Source organism: Solanum lycopersicum, chromosome 6 (genome assembly GCF_036512215.1).
Source record: "Solanum lycopersicum chromosome 6, SLM_r2.1".
In the NCBI taxonomy this organism is placed as follows: Eukaryota; Viridiplantae; Streptophyta; class Magnoliopsida; order Solanales; family Solanaceae; genus Solanum; species Solanum lycopersicum.
The window spans coordinates 6,033,446-6,051,978 of NC_090805.1; the positions used below are offsets into that span (position 1 = coordinate 6,033,446).

The window sequence follows — 18,533 nt, forward strand, 5'->3', positions numbered from 1 at the left end:
TTAATTAAAAATGTGCAGTGAAAACAGGCCTTACAGACGACACCACGATCGATGGATCGTGGGTCAATCTACGGCCATCCCCCTTTTCATGTTGCACATTTGTTGTTGGATTCAGAGACTATGTAACATAGGAACTTAAAAAATTTGGCTAAGTTTTCGTCGACGTATGGAATAGATGCCTTGTCGATCCACACACGCTAGTTGTTTCGATTCATGGGTGCACACTGCCAGGCAGTTCTTGACCCCAAAATCCAAGGGCATCCTCAAGGGCCCTTGGCTTGTCCTTAGAGAGTCGTACCCAGATCTTTCAACCAAGAATCAAATTAAGCACATATTAGACACCCTTCCACCAATTTTCATCATTTTTCAACTTATAATATCTAGTCAAATAGGCTAATGCACGCTTATACCTCATTGAACTAGTTTCTGGACGTTCATGGACATTTTGGTTTCTAGACTTCCTAAAGGACTTATTTTTATCAAAATAGACCTTAAAATAGTGTCTAAACCTTATGACACTTATGTTATGCTCTAGAACATGTCTTGGATTTTCGAAGTGTTACACCACTAGTTGTGTCAGCTATGTCCAGAGCGATTATTTTATAAGAGAGTATCCTAAGGAAAAGCAGAGAAATGGTAATCAGAGATATATATCCTAGTGTTCTTCAATTGCTTCATCAAATAGAATTGCATCTAAATGAGCTGCTTCAGGGGAAGGCAGACATGAACTTGTCTTTATGCTCACTAGTCACCGACAGCAAGAGGATTCGCCAGATGTTGTCACTGATATGATCCAAGTCTTTATTTTTGATTTTCTTCATGACCCACTTCTTGAGAATTTAGCTGTTTCCACACCTATTGGTGAGTATATTCTAGTAGAGAAAGTCAATCGTGATTGTACCTTTTGCGCCAATCACAAGAGTACCATGACTTAGTTTAGTTTGACATGGCAGTTTTGATGTCATTCTAGGTATATATTGTCTTCATGCCAGTTATGTATTAATAGATTGTAAAAGTCGAGTAGTCAAGTTTAAATTTCCAATGAATCAGTTATAGAGTTAAATAGTAGTTCAGTAGTTTCTAAGAGTCGTTTTAGTTCATACCTTAAGGAAAAGAAGTTAGTTTCTAAGGGGTGTGTTCATCACTTGATTAGAGTTAAGGACTGTAGTCTTGAGATACCTCCTATTCAGTTAGTTTCAATAGTAAAAGAGTTTTCAGAAGTCTTTCCAGATGATCTTCTCAAAGTCCCTTATGAGAGCGAGATAGACTTCGTGTAAGGTTTCGTAATTCATCATAGATAAGAAGAATCTAAGAATTTAAAATAGTCATTTTTTGAGTTTAATTGGGGTAAATTCAGATTTTAGTCAGTTTCACAAAAATTAACTTCATGCTAGGGCTTGGATAAAAGAGAAGGGAAAAGAGGAAGAAAGAACTTCAAGATTCACCAAGATTAACTTGTGGATTTCGTCGGGGGTGATCCCAATAAAGTATGTGAGATAACATAGTTAATTTTCCCACACACCAATCATGATTTATTTCAGAGAATTTAGGTTTTTGAAATCTTAGAAATTGAGTTTGTTGATGGGTTTGATGAAGTTATATTAATTCCTTGATTTGTTGAAATCGCTGAAGTGTTGTTTAAATAGAATCCATCAAATTTGGTTGATTTTGAGTAGAATCTGGTGTACTTTTAACACTTAATCGATTCTAAGTGTTCGGGTAAAGAACCCATAGAGTTTAGAGGTTTTAGAGCTCAAAAACGAAAAAGAAATTCCGTCGAACGATATTTGACATCAGTTACACGTGCACTCCCACCTCCCACATCTGAAAATTTCTTCTTTGCATCGCAGAGCTGACACAAGGTTTTTTTCCTTAAATTCGTTCTCAAAACCAAATTTTAAGAGCCTCTTTGTATCGCAGGCCCACCTTTAAATATTGATTTTCGGTCTTTCATCATGTTTAGCTATCTAGAATCATTCTTAAACATCATGAGATCATTCTAATCATAATTCATAATCCTTGAATGCATTATTCAATTCAATGATCAGTTAAGGGTCAAGTTAAGAGTAGTTAAGAACAAAAGTCAAGAGAAGTCGAGAGCCAAGTTATGATAAGTTCTTAAAGTTTTAAGAAGTCTTCCACAAATATTTTAACTTGGTCTCTAAGTTTTAAGTTCATTGAAGAGTAAATTTGAAGTTCTTATGATCAAAGAAGTATATGGAGACTATGTATCCCCAAAGAGATTTAAAATGTTTTCACATTTAAATAAGAAAGGAAACTGAGATTTTCAAAGAGCTTTCGGGCTTGTTTTAGAAAAGAGTACTAACTTTCTAAATTAAGAAAGAGAGCAACTGTGATTTCCAAAATAGACTTTGAGTTATGTTTTTGAGAACTAATCTCAAATCACAGAACAAGTATGTTTTTAATAATAAAAAACTAATATAATATATTTTTTTGTGAGTTGTATTGAGCACCGATATGGGGAAGAGTTTAATCAACTATCTGCCCTCATAAACCATGTAGTCTTCATGGGTAGAAAGGAGTCATACTTTTTGGTTGAATACTTTTCATATAGTTTAGTGGATCAACTTAGTGGTTCAAGTCTTATACCTTTGTCTGGGTATAGAATGCACTGACAGCGTGAGGTAGATCCTAGTATCATCACTCACTACAACAACGAGGGACTTTAGCGACAATAAGTCAATTATAGCTAATTAATTCTTTAAGCTTAAATATTAGTGGTACATAAATTATAGCCGGTTTAAATATATTTACTGACAATACATTTTAGTTTGCCACTAAAAATCCTTTATTGAACACAACTTTTTAACATTCTATCCTTCCCTCCAATTTTTTCTATTATAATAAATTATTCCCGCTAGAAAGAGAAACCTTAATCCCTTCAAAGAGGACAATTCTATTTAGTAGCAAATCAAGACGATAGTAAAAAAGTAAAAACCCTTCAAATATGCTATAGCAGACGATCTTTGAAGTTGCTTCTGCCAATAGAAAATTTCTTCATATTGCTGCAATCAGCATGTAACTTGACCTATTGCCGACGACTCATCATTCATGAGTTAATTCTCTGCGTTCTTCTCTTTTTCCTTTTATTTTCATACTATAATTTCTTATTGATGTAACTACTACTACTTTTTGTTAGTTTTCTTTGTATAATTGTGGGTTTCTATTAATTATAAAATTTCACATGAAATAAATTGGGAACATGTCGTGCCATAGAAAATGGATATTTTATGAGCTTATTTGGAGAAAATTATGTGAAGCTCTCTGATGTACTCATGAGTCTCATGGATTAGTCAACGGAATATTGTATTATAAAGACTCTAGGCTATTCAGCAAAAATTGTGTTAAAATCCAAAAAGGTAGATATAGAGGAGATCAAATACAATCTATTACTAAGATTATAGAAAAGGCTTATGTCAATATGTGTGGTTCTTGTCAATTTTAAAAAAGTTAAAGGTTAAATTAGTCAATACATACAATATCATACATAGGTGGCATAAGATGGGTATAGAATATCAAACGTGTGCTCTGCATATTACTACATCTGCCAACATTGACACCCTCAGTATACAAGAACTTTTTATACATTGATTATATCTCCTTCAACAGTCCATATTTCTATAACAGGTTTTTAGTTGCATGTTTATAATGGAGTTTCAGCAGCAATACATTTTCTTCTTTCATGAGATTTAATTGATAAAGACTTCTATTTTGAAAAACAAAGGGCAATCAATTGGATCAAAATCGTGTACCTGCACATTATTAGCAAACACAAGTGAGCAGGTAAGTGATGTATTCATCTAATTATTTTAATACAATTTCTGATTGTTTAATATTGTCTTTGATTCCTATTTGACACAATAATTATCAATTTTCAATTGAGATTGAAGTTTACGTATTAAATAATGGACTATTATGTGTAGATCAATGTTTTAGAATTTGACATAATGGAGATGATGAGAAAAACGAGTTGTTATGGTATTTGTAAGGATATATTTAAGTTATTAGATACTTCCTCTGTCAAAAATTGTTTGTCATGTTGCGTTTATCGAAAGTCAATTTGACTAATTTTTAAAGGTAAATTAGATCACATAATTAAGAGTTTTGCATTGGAAGAGATAGATTATTGTTTTATATAATAATTGGGTTGTGCACAATATATTATTGAAGACAGTAATGGAGCTAGAAATTTCATGAAGGGTGTCCAAGTGAATCCGCTCTTCTTAAAAAGTGATTTTTTTTTAAACTAGTTAGTTTCGAACATGCAAACACATTAAGTTCTTACTCTTTCAGGGCACCTAAAATAACTATTCCACCTCATATTGTTGTGTCAAGGGTGTCCAAAATATGTTATGTAGTCACTGTGTGAGGTTTTTCCTGCGTTATTGCATGAAAAATCTTTTAAAAACTGTTATTTTGTCTTTTTTATATAATGCAATTGGAGGTTGCTGTTGCCTTTGCTTGAAAAATTAGACAAAAAAAATAAATGAATCGAGCTCCCATGAATAACCTTTGTAGCTGAGTTGGCTACTTGAACTTTCACAAGTGGTGAAGGTTCGATTTCAAAGCGAGTTCCCATTTTCTTTTAAAGGAAGAAAGAAGATCTGAACTCTGATAGTTTAGCTGTCACGAGAATTGCTATAGTTGATTGGAATTGTGAGAAAGCTGCTACATTAGATTACACAAAAAGACCTTACTGATAACTTTTTAATAAATCAATGAAAGACCTTATCAATAACCTTTTAATAAATTAGAGAATTGAGTTTTTTAATGGCGACTTTAGGAACTGAAAAACAACTTATTGAAAGGTGGAATCAAACTTGAGTTTTATTTCTCTTATTTTTATCTTTATTGGTTAAATGTGTTCTTTAGCTTTAACTTGCACCTTTTATCTTTGGATCTATATGCTTGTTTTTTTTTACTTATGCTTTACTCTATATACCAATTTTTTTTTATATTTTATATTTTTAGGAATACTAAATTTCTATCTTGTTCGTCTAATGTAACAGGGCAAGTCGGAGATTACAACAAATAAGACTATATCCTGGCTGACCTCCAATTTGATTCAAAGCATTGTGTTAACATGTAAATATAAAATACATAGATATCGAAATATATTGTGGACTTTTGAATTAGTATTATGGTTATTTTTTAAAAATAAAACCGACTTTAAAGAGTCATTTTGTATGAGGTATAAAATATAACAATTTCAGAATAAAATGTAAGATTATTTTATTTCATGTTTAGTAGGAGATATTAGGTAGTAATTGTCTTATTTATTTCATAAGTTTTGTCATAGTAATAAAATATATAATAACTTATGTATTGTAAGTTAATTTATCTCGAGATTAATTATTTATGATAACTTGATTCAAGTCAAATAATTCTAGCTTTAAATCTCCATTATGTTGGGCTTATATTGGGCCCGTGCTTGCGCGGGCTAATCTCTACCTAGTTATGACTAGAAATGTATTGCTAATAGCATTTGATGACACATCCTTGTCTATCCAAATATGTATAATTTTTGTGTAAGAAAGTTGTGATATTCTAGCACTTCACATTGATTTAATTTTGCGATATTCATATTTGAAGACAGGTTCTCACAATAATGATAGGTACCTTTTGTTACTGCGCTATAAATTTCTACTTCTGAAGGCAAGTTTTTATTATTATTTTTTTACGTTGTATTTTGTATGTTAATTCGTTCAAGTGGATGCGTCTGGGTTATGCATATAGCTTTAATATTTCTTCTTCCTAGAGTTGATCAAGGGAAACTACATAGAGTCATTAAGGTCAAGAAACAAGTTAGGAATAATCTTAAGGGTATTAATTTACTGTATCAGAGAATCTAGGTGTATATGATGTTAGTATTTACAATTCTACTTATTTTTAATACTATGATGTATGTGATTGTTATTTGGAAAATATGGAGTATTATACTCCACGCATTATCCCTCTTTTAATTATTTGAAGCACATATTCGAGTAAGCTTTGTATGACACATGTTTGATGCAATTATTCACATTTGAAGTTTGAGCTAGTTATCACTATTGATGATTTAGTTATTTTTAAGTTGTGTAAGTTTCTAATAAAGGTTACTAGATTCAAGTGTTATAATTTTTTTAATATGTTATTAAACAACTATACTAAAAGAAATGATAACCTTTGTAGGAAAAAGGTCTTCTAAAGAGGCAGTTATAAAACATTAGTTTGAGAATAAGTAGTGTGACAATAGATCCTGTCAAATAATATAACAATGCTATATGGAATACTGTTATCTTTTTATGAAAAATCATTAGCTCAAGAAGTAAAAAAGAATTGCTATAAAAATGTTACATAATTTTGTTAGAAGTTCCACCAAATATACATAATGCTACTGAAAAAGCTTAATCTTACGATATTATTTTTTTATCATAATATACTGTGATAGTACTCCTTCTTTGAATTGTGCTCAGAGTGTTGTGGATTAATCTGTCCACTATTGCAGTTTGGTACTGTTTTGATAATTTTAAGCCTTATGCAAACTATTCTTTTGAAAAATATTGCTTTCATGAACTAATATAAATATCAATTATTGATGCTTTTACCCTTTTATTTCTTTCTTTTAGAGCATATTAGGCCATTCCAATTTTACAAATGGCTTTCATTTTCTTACTTTTTTGTTAGTTTATAGGAGGTGTTATCTTTACCAAATTTTTTATGGAAGGTAACATTTTATTTTACATTTTATTTTATGTGAGAAGAGTAAATAAAACAATTTGAATTTTTTATATAGAAGTGTGTATGCTTTTTTTTTGTTGCTTGGAGGGGTAAAACCTGTGTTTAGCAGGAAAAAATAACGGTAAATGGCTCCCTTAAGAAAAGCTGATAAAAATATTAGAGGTGATGTTGATACATGTGTGTTAAGTGTTGTAATTGTTAGGTTGTGGAGCCTAATTAATATATATAACTGTTTACGCTGTTTAATATAAATATACCCCACCGCCGTGGAAGTTTACTCATGGGGTGTTATCACGAAATATTGACTTTTCTCTTTCTCTCTCTAGATCAGTCATCTCATTCTCTCTAAAGTTCTTGTGTTCTTTATTCATCAAGTGTGTGTGTGGATTCGATCCTAATAACTCGTATCAGAGCTAAGGAGAAATTCAACACGATTACTGAAGATGGATAGTTCGAAGCTTGGAATTGAGAATTTTGATGGATCCAATTTCAGTTTCTGGAAGATGCAGATCAAACGTGATTTGTTGGAACTATGGAGAAAAAGGGCACTTTCGGAGGAGCTGTACAAAGCCAAAGAAGAAACAAAATCAGAAATTTGGAAATGACAATGATTCTGTAAATTCAGCAGAGGATTTGGGGATGCTCTAATCCTTAATGTGAACAGCGGGGTTGTATCATGGATTTTAGATTCTGGTGCATCTTTCCCTTCGTCTCCAAGCAAGGAGTTGTTCCAAAATTTGAAATCTGGAAATTTTGGAAAGTTATATCTTGCTGACAATAAAGCCTTAGAGATTTAAGGAAAGGGAGATGTTTGCATAAAGACAACCTAGGGAAATCAGTGGACATATGAGGATGTCAGATATATTCCTGGGATCAAGAAAAATTTGATCTATGTTGGTCATTTGGATAGCACGGGATATGCAGCAGAGTTTGGGAAAGGTTCGTGGAAGATCGTGAAAGGTGCTATGGTAATAGCTCGTGGCACCAAATCTGGAACCTTGTACACCACTGCAGGGTATCTTAACATGGCCGTTGTTGCTGAAGGTGCTTCCAGTTCATGTCTGTGGCACAACAGAATTGGACACATGAGTGCTAAAGGAATGAAGATGCTGGTTGCAAAAGGAGCATTAGAGGGTTCAAAGTATTTTTATATGGGTCTTTGTGTGAGTCGTGTTATGGGAAAAAAGAAAAGAGTAAGCTTCACAAAGACTCCTAGAGAGCAAAAGAAAGTGCGGTAAGAAATGGTCCATACAGATGTTTGGGGACAATCTCCAGTATCATCACTTGGAGGATCCAGATTCTATGTTACCTTCATTGACGATTCCAGCAGGAAGGTATGAGTTTACTTCTTGAAGCATAAGTTGGATATGTTTGCAACTTTCAGGAAGTGGAAAGCTGAAGTTGAGAATCCCATCGGTTTGAAAGTCAAATGCCTAAGGTCTTGTAATGGAGGAGTGTATGACAAATCAGAGTTCAAGGCATTCTGTGCAGCTGAGGTAATTAGATTTATGAGAACAGTTCCTGGTAAGGCAAGGTAGAATGGAATTGCTGAGAGGATGAATAAAACATTGAATGAGCGTGCAAGGAGTATGAGGATACACTGTGGGCTGCCCAAAACATTTAGGGCGACTACTGTGAGCACAATTGCATACTTGATCAACAGGGGACCAGCAGCTTCTTAAGGGTTCAAGATTCCAGATGAGGTGTGGACAGGAAAAAAGAACTCAAGTACTCACACTAGGGGACTTTTGGTTGCACTTCTTATGTTCATGTTGATCCAGAAAAGAGAGACAAGTTTGATGACAAGGCTGTGAAGTGTTACTTCATAAGCTATGGTTCTGATTTTTTTAGTTACAGGTTTTGGGATGACAAGAACAGAAAGATCCTGAGACATTGTGACATGACATTTGATGAGTCTGTCCTGTACAAGGACAAAGAGCAGAAGGTTGTAGAGATTACAAAGCAAGTGGGAGTTGAGGTTGAGTTGGAGAAGAGTAACCCCAGAGATGTCGAAGCAGATACTCAACCAACTCCTACTGAAGAATCTGAAGTGGAGCATGTTACACCTAAGCAGGTGTTAAGAAGATCATCCAGAACCATCAGGGCACCAGATAGGTATTCACCTTCATTACACTATCTATTGCTGACTGATGAGGGGGAACCAGAGCCTTTTGATGAGGCCCTACAGGTGGAGGATTCGATCAAGTGGGAGGAAGCCATGGATGATGAGATGAGGTCACTTGAGAAGAATGACACATGGGTGTTTACTGAGTTACCTGCAGGGAAGAGAGCTTTGCTGAACAAGTGGGTGTTCAGAATCAAGACTTAACTAGATGGCAAAAGAAGGTTCAAGGCTCGTTTAGTGGTTAAAGGATATTCACAAAGGAAAGGTATTTATTATGCTGAAATATTCTCTCCTGTTGTGAAGTTAACCTCTATTAAAATTTTGTTGAGTATTGTTGCTTCGGTGAATTCGCATCTAGAGCAAATGGATGTAAAAACAACGTTTTTACATGGATATCTAGACAAAGAGATCTATATGCACCAACCACAATGATTTGTGGTTCCTGGCAAGGAACACATGGTGTGAAAACTCACCAAAAGCTTGTAAAGACTAATGGAAGCACCAAGGCAGTGGTACAAGAAGTTTGACTCCTTTATGACCAAGAGTGGATTCTGCAAAGCTGAAAAGGATATGTATTGTTAATTCAAGAAATACACTGATTCATATGTATTTCTACTCTTGTATGTGGATGATATGTTGATTGCAGGATCTAGTATGAGGAAGATTAACAATCTGAAGACAAGGTTGTCTACAGTGTTTAAGATGAAAGATTTGGGTCCACTGAAGCAGATTTTGGGGATGAGTATTTCTCGGGATTTACTTGCTTGAACTTTAAATCTATCTAAGGAGTTGTACATTGCAAAGGTGCTGAGAAGATTCAGGGTTAATGATGTTAAACCCAGGACTACTCCATTGGCAAATCATTTTAAATTGTCAAAGGAGCAGTCACCCAAGACTGCCAAGGAGCGTGATCATATGGCACTTGTTCCATATGCTTCAACAGTTGGGAGTTTGATGTATGCTATGGTCTGCACTAGACCTGATATAACACATGCAGTGGGAGTCGTTAGCAGGTACATGGCGAACCCGGGGAAAAAGCATTGGGAAGCTGTGAAGTGGTTTCTGAGATATCTGAGAGGTACATCCAGTACTTCACTTTGTTTTGGCAAAGGCAAGGTCACTCTACAGGGTTTTGTCGATGCTGATCTTGGTGGGGATGTGGACTCGAGCAAGAGTACATCCGGGTACATTTACACCATTGGTGGAAGAGGAGTGAGTTGGATGTCCAGGCTTCAGAAGTGTGTTTCTCTTTCATCTACTGAAGCTGAGTATGTGGCAATAGTTGAAGCTGGGAAAGACATGATATGGTTGGCAGATTATCTGGAGGAATTGGGAAACAAGCAGAGCGAGAAGATTCTTTACTCAGATATTTAGAGTGACATACAGTTATTGAAAAATCCAGTGTATCATTCGAAGACAAAACACATCAGAAGGCAATATTATTCCACTCACAAAGCAGTGGAGGATGGTGATATGTGCTTGGAAAAGATAGAGGGTGCAAAGAACCCGACAGACATGTTGACGAAATGTGTGGATGTTGGGAAACTGGATTATGCAAAACCTCGGTTGGTCTTCTGTAGTAATTTCTACAGATGTTGCGGTGCGGTAATGATGTTGATGATGAAGAGATTTTTTTTTGAGAATGTATTTTTGGATGACTGAATCAGTCTCCAAGTGGGAGAATTGTTAGGTTGTGGAGCCTGATTAATATATATAACTATTTATTCTCCATTTATTCTCTGTAACCAAAAATACTCTGATTTATTAATATAAATATACCCGACCGCCGTGGAAGTTTATCCACGGGGTGTTCCATGAAATATTGGTTTCTGTCTTTCTCTCTCTAGATCTCTCATCTCATTCTCTCTAAAGTTCTTGTGTTCTTTATTCATCAAGTGTGTGTGTGGATTCGATCCTAACAGTAACTTCAGTTGGAATCATTATTTTCCACAAGGCTTTAATGATGAACTATAGATTTTTCTTTGGTACATTTCTCATTGATATTCCATCATATTCCCTATGTTGATTATGATTCATTAATTTCTATTATCTGGAATAACTTGACACTAAGGTCTATAGAATAATATAGTTTTATGGAATACTTGGATGCACTAAAATCTATAGGAGAAGATGACAATTTGATGGGATACATATATTGAAGAACCGACAAGCAAAACACATGGTTCGTTACATTGAAGCTCAAAATTCACCGGAGATACAAAAAAATTCTTAGCAAATATGAATCAATACATATAGTATTCAACAACACTGTAAACAAACTTCCCTATGAAATAAAACTCTAAGACAAACTTGGAGCTAAGAAGGTTTCCTAGTTTGTTGTTGATGAAAATTTCACATTACTATAAATTTTTCTCAGTCTTTTTGTTATATGGTGTTTCTAGCTTTTGATTACAACAATTTTTCAGCTACAAAGTTAATGAAGATGCATTTTGTCACAACCATAATGACAATTGTTATTAGGTAGATCGGGTAATCCAAGCTTCTCATCTACCCTGTCAGATGCTTTAAAAATTCTCATGTTATAAGCTCTTGTACTAATGTGAAGAACATCAGTTTCATGTGGAAATCTTGAAATTCTACCAGTAATAATATGCTCATAGCCATATTCTTTCTCTTTTGGTTCTATTGTAGATTATCTTTTGCTCTAAATGTGTCATGGGAGTAGATGGAATGATACTGGTAAAAAGAAGAGGAAAGATACATATTGAAGGAAAGTTAGACATTCTGATAGTCTATATAAAAAATTTAAGAACAAGAAAAAATGAGAAATTGAAGTTCTTCAAACACTGAATGTGCTAGTCACTAACAAAGAGTATATGCATGAAATTAAAATTCAAAATTAGCTTCATCTTCTTAGTCTAGTGTGTTGAGATAAATGGACAACTATCATAAAAATAATCATGTCATGTGGATAGTCTTATTAATGAACTTGTTGGGAAATTCTTCTTGATTGGCACATAGTAGTTACAAAAGATCATCTAGTTAATCATAACATATTTTGAGAATGAAATTTAGTTTGAATATTTTATCTTTGAACTATGAAATACTTGTTTGATATGGTGTAACCAAGATCAAAATGTGGAATTGTATTTTTTTAAAGTAGGTATTTACTAGAGTCACTCGACAGAATTGAGATGAGCGGATCTCGGTCTGTAAACACCAAATGTGAACTTTGTGTCTGAGATAGAACCTATCCATTTGTGTTTGGAGAAGCTTTAGTAATTTATTGTCACATGAGGAGAAAAAAAGAATGTCTTCCTCCAATTCATTGTTGAATCTCTATGCAAGATTTGTTGGGAACAATTAAATTTGACATCTTAATTCTCAAAACAGCTCCCTTATTTTTGCAAAGTACCCTAATATAATTTTCACCAACAATTTTTTTTTGTTTTTCCTCTTTTATTGTCTTTGGCCTTCTTTGTGCTCATTGTTTTTTGACATTATAAATTTCATAACACTTAGTGTCATTTCATGGATAATAAACAACACTGTATTCTAGATAATAACATCTTTGGGCTGAAGTTTGTTAACAATTTGGGCTAAATTTCTCAATTCCCAATATTCCTAAATTAGCTCATTTATAGAAACCAAGTCAGCAAAGAAAATGATTTTAATTTGTTAACAATTTTAGGTTGAAATTTCTCTGTCGCATTAAGCATTTGACATGGATTTTTTAACTGAAATTTCATGATTTATTACATTCTATTTTAAATGTTATCTGATGACACAATAATATAATTAGTTCAGGTTATACAACTTAATGTTCGAAAATGCAGCATTTGGCCCGATAAACTTCAAGAGTTATAGAAATGCAGCGGTTGATCATATCCCTTAAACATTAGTCATCATTTAGTTCAAACAATATATATTTTTAAGGTGCGACTACATTGATATAATTTAATAGTACTTTGTTTGTTAAACTTAAAGAGATATTATGTTTATAAGAACAAATAATGATATGTTCTAATATTTAGAAAACGTTGTTGCTACTAAAAGCTTTGTTACTAATAATTTAATTGTAATTATTGGAAAATTAGACCATTTTCTGGAGGAACACAATAGTCATTATCATATGTGGCCACTTTTAATGGGAGTTAATTAAATGCATGCACCATAAAATTAACCCTAAAAACACAAACTGAGACATTAATTGTAGCTATTAAAATTGTCATAAATTATTGTTTTTAATGATTGTTATTTTTGGCGGCAATTTAATTAAACATTACTTCCACAAAACATGAATACTAAAAAGGCATTACTAGCAATTTTCGAATTGATTTCGCAGCAATAATAATTGCCTCTATACAATTGTCCTAAAAGCTAGTCTTATTTAGCGTCTAAAGAGGATACCTTTACCAATATTTGACTAAATGTTTGCTAAAGTCTTTAGCGGCGCCATAATCAACGACTAAAGTTTAATGGCTAGTAAATATTTTGGTGGCAATATCTATTGTTGCTAAAGGGTTTTTTTGTTGCCGTAAGAGATCCTTTTTGTTGTAGTGACTATAGCTCTTAGTTGTCGATTAAAGAAACTTTCACAAAAGTAATTGCATGGTTTTTCAAGGGGCTCTGCTTTGTATGAATTGGGTAAGTAAATTTGTTCATGCATTGCACAAGTAAACTTTGAAAGGGAGCATGATATGTCTTATATGATATTATGATTAGATGATATTATGACATCATGTTTCAAATAGTTTTCCTTTTTTGTTTATATTGCACTTGTTTTAAACTGCTTTATAATGAAATGAGTTCCATTAAGTATTCATGTGTTGAGGAGAGCCAAGATAAGTGTTGTGTTTTAGCATTCCAACTCACATACTCGTACATTCAATATAATGATGCCAGTTTGCCTGCACCGTATTATAATGCAGTCACAGGTAATGAAGACCAGCATCCAGCACACTATTAATTCAGTTGTGCACTCCAAAGTCTGTTGGTTAGCTTGCTTGCATTCCGGAGGACTCTTTTATTTGCTTTCAAGTTTAGTTCATTAGGATGTTGTGGGGTTTGTCCCAACATCCATCTCTGCTATTTTTAGAGGCTTCATGGACAGTTAGTTCAGTAGTGTCATGCCCTTTTTCGCGTGTGGCGAAGGGTTTCTCCAATCTATGCGACGTTATTGATTAAGGATTATTTTTAATTTTTTTAGATTCGTCACTTGGAATTGAGTTATGATGTTCCAACTAACCTTTTTATTAATTTGTAAATGACTCTTTAGTATGGTATGCGTACTAGAAATTCGGTTATGAATTTCTATTGACTGAAGGAAAGATATTATGTATCCCTCGAGTCCTGTCGTTCCAACATGATCGCTTTTATTGACATCTACCTAAATTATCATTATTTAGGATATATTTTAGATGCTACAGTCTCACTCATACTTTTATTGTTGAAATTTTATTTCGTCTTATCAAAAGTGCGTAACCATATTCTTGTTCTTGACAATAAGAGACGTAATTGTCTTCTTTGCATCACACTTATTAACTTTATATAAAAGTGCTATTTTAAGTTAATAAAATATAATTATATTTTTTGGAAAAGGTGCATCACTGCATTCTTGATTTTCTTTTAATTGTCTAAAAAAATATGTGTAACCTCATTCTTAATCGAAACAAGTATTTTTAATGTCTCATACACCTATCCTAATGCTTACGTATTGCTACAAAGCTTAAGTGTATTATTTGTGACTAAATTAATTTTATACCATTTTTTTATGAATACTATTAAAAATAAAAATAAAATCTAAAACCTTAAACAAATAAAAGTTATTTTGTATTTCCAATTTGATATTTACATTTTAAGTATACTAACAAGTTATGAAAAATGTCATTAAAAACAAAAATAAAATGTGTAACTCTTCATCTCTTAATTTTTCTTAAATAAATATCTCTTATTTAAGTTAATTTAACTAAACAAACTATTATAATATAATTCTTTCAGGCATGGGTTAATTTTGGTTTTATACAAGAGGTATATAATTGTACTTGCCTACAATACAAATGGAAGATAAACGTAGAATATCAAAGGAACATGCGTTCTAATGAGGGAATCAAGATGCTAACAAGAGTAGATAAAACAAATAAAAAATGCTTCAATATTAATGTTAAAATTAAACATACATAAAATTTAAACAACTTTATGACATAAGAATCAAGTAACTATCATATGATCATTAAAATAAAATTATATGATAAAAATAAAATGGTACCTTTTGTGAAAATCAATTCACGAAAAGAAAATAATTCCAATAAAAAACCACGAACTCGAAATCGCGAAAATAAACCTTAAACTTAATTTGTGAGTGAAATAAATATAAAAGTTGTGGGTGTTTTTGATTGCTGATTTTAATTCTGTTGCTCTGTGTCGTCTGTAATAAAATGTGTGCTTTTTGTTGCTGATTTTTGTTTTTTGGTGTTGTGGGTGCATATGTATGCTGTGTTGTTTTTGGAGCACAATTTTTCTTTCTTTTTTTCTCCAAGTGTTAATGTGTATTCTTTGGAATTGTGTCGAGTGCGTATCTTTTGTTCTCTTTTCTGTTTGTGTTTTTGTGTTAATGTAGTAGTAGTAGTATATGGGGGAAGTGGTTGTGTGTTGTACGATTGGTGGGGTATGGTGGTGGTGAGTGAATAAAGTGAGGTGGGTTAGGGTAGTGGAGTAGTTTAAGTTATTATATGAATTAATATAAAAATAGTAATAAAAACATTAAATAATTATAAAAACAAAATATTAACTGAATAGATAATAAAATGAAAATTAAGAAATTCTAGTTTAGTATTAAACTAAAATTAGAATAAATCATATATTTTTTGTTATTTTCAAATCTTTAAAATAAACTTATTAAAATAAGATTAAATTAAAATATCTAACTTAGACATAAAAGAAACATTTAAGGAATAAAAGATAGTGTAAAATCTTATGTTTGGTTAAAGATTTTGTGTCTACAAGTAGTGTTTCAATTATCATTGTTATGTTAAAGATTTGGGTTGACAGTTTTGGCTAGGTCGACTGTTTGATCGTTAAAACATTCTCAATTATTTTATTCTTTAGCTCAGTTACGTTCATTGATCATTATAGATATGAATGTTGTCTTCCGCTGAGCAAGTAAGTCAGGCCAAGGATTTGCTTGGGGCCAACAATGGTCTTCGAGTGTCAATACTGCCCAGGGTGTAGGCTCGGGGCATGACACTTCGGTATAGACATTCTCTCAGATAATCATTCTATATCTATTCCGAGATATAAAATGGCACCAACAGCGTTGAATGAGATTACAGATATCTTAGATAAGATTTTTATTCGACCAAGTATCTTACCTTGGGGCGCTCCGGTATTATTAATGAGAAAGAAGGATAGTTCCCTTAGGATGTGTATATATTACCTTTGGTTGAAGAAGGCTACTTTATTGAACATGTATTTTTTTCCTAGAATCGATGATTTTTTAGATTAGCTTCTAGGTGCCACCTATTTTTCGAAGATAGACCTTGGGTGTGGCTACCATCAGTTAAAATTGGGGGAATATGATATTTTTACAAAGGCAACTTTCTGAACCTTATATGGTCATTATGAGTTTTTGGTCATATGTCCTTTTGTTGAACAAATGCACCAGCAACATTCGTGGAATTTATGAATAAAGTCTTCAAACCTTCTTTAGACATGTTTTTTTTATCATCTTCATTGATGATATACTAATATATTCAAGGAATGAAAAAGATCAAGCTAATCATCTCAAAATAGTTCTCCAGACTTTGAAAGATAGAGAGTTGTATGTCAAGTTCTGTAAGTGCGAGTTTTGACTTGAGTCTGTTGCATTCTTAGGCCATATTGTGCCTTGACAGGGAATTAAAATTGATACCCAAAAAATTGAGGCACTGTAGAATTGTCCTACACCCTCATATCCAATCGGTATTAGGAGTTTCTTAGGTTTAGATGACTATTTCGAAGATCCTTTGAGGGGTTCTCATCTATTTCATACCCTTTGACCTTGTTAACTTAGAAGATAGTTATGTTCCAATGGTCTAAAGGTTGTGAGAAAAGCTTTCAGTGGATGAAAAAAAAAGGCTGACTACTACTCAGTGTTGACCTTACCAGAAGGTAATCAAGGTTTTGTGGTGTATTGTGAGGCATCTAGAGTTGGTTTGGATTGTTTTTTTTATGAAGAATGACAGAGTTAGAGCTTATGCCTCTATACAGGTGAAAGTTTATTAGAAACATTATACAACCCATGACTTGAGAATCGGATGCTATAGTTTTTCCTTTGAAGAAATGGCGTCATTATTTTTATGGTGTCCATGTTGATGTATACACTAATCACATGAGTCTTCAGTATGTGTTTAGTGATAAAGAGCTTAGAGGAGGTGATTAAAATTACTCTAGCATTATGACATGTGTAATGTTTATAACCTAGGTTAGGCTAATGTTATTGGTGATGCCTTGATCAGGTTATCTATGGGAAGTACCACCCTTTTTGAGGAAGGTAAAATAGTTATCATATGAGGTGCATAAACTTGCAAGGCTAGGAGTTCGACTAATGGATTCCATAAAAGGAGGAGTAGTGGTGATGAATGGGCATGCGTCATCATTAGTTTCATAAGTAAAAGACAAACAAGAAAAAGATCCCATTTTGCTTGAATTGAAGGCAAGTGTTCATAAAAAAAGTATTATTGTAACATTCTAGATAATGTACTTGTCTAGTGAAGAGCCCATTAGGTTTTAAGAATATATATTGGGGTACATATGCATCCCAATGCCCAATATTGAGTAATATTGGGCATGTTAGAGAATATTGGCTTAAGGGTGTTAGCCAATTTCTATGTATTAACAAGTAATTTAAAATACATTTTGGTTCAAATGCCCAAATCCAAGCTTGTTTAGAATTGTACCTGCAATGAAGACCCTAAGCTAATAGCATTGATTCTTACCACATTAGGTACGAGACATCCAAGTGCCAAGCCTAGGTACCACAACACATGATCATTTAAAATGATCATGTAGATTAAACAGTGCTCAAGGACATACTAAGGGTCCTTGGACAAGAAATGAGCAGAAACACATGTGCAAGCATATGTGAGAACCAGCCAAGATACAAGCAACCAAGCCCAACCGAATTCGGTTAGGGCGATTAGGTGGCAGAAGCGTGAATGTCTAAATCCACGTGGTAAATAGCTTCCTGAAAAACTTTATGCTCTAAATAAATTACTTACCTAACTAACTAACCTAGGACTAACTGAAAGTAACTAACTAGTGTGCCCAAAATCCTAAAACCTAACCAAGTGACAGTTGTCGGGTAACTAACTAAAGAAACATTCTAATACCTAACCTACGATGGTTCAAAGAGGTTGGTTATGGTCCTAGTGACTGAGGGGTACTTTAATAATTACCCAGGTCATTTAATTAATTAAATTAGCAACTTAATTAATTAATTAAAAATCAAAGTCAAGGTCGAGACCCTTAAAAAAGTTCAGATTTGGCTAAGTCAAACACTCTCCTATTTTTAGTCAATTTAGGAGGGATGTTTTGCTAATTAGATTTTCATTAATTAAGTTAATTAGCCTAAGTATAATTAGTCAATATTCAGTTCCTAAGACCTACACTCACGTTTATCCACAGAAAACTTCATGATTGCAAAATAGTAAACAAACGAAAGGAAAAA

At 33.1% G+C, this 18,533-nt stretch overlaps 1 long non-coding RNA gene across 1 annotated transcript; it reads left to right on the forward strand.

The window, feature by feature from the left end:
* Positions 1-3,621: 3,621 nt before the first annotated feature.
* LOC138349021 (uncharacterized) lies at positions 3,622-5,184 on the forward strand. The gene is made up of 2 exons (XR_011221557.1): positions 3,622-3,804; positions 5,031-5,184. It is a non-coding gene; the product is annotated as an uncharacterized lncRNA (long non-coding RNA).
* The last annotated feature ends 13,349 nt before the right edge of the window (positions 5,185-18,533 follow it).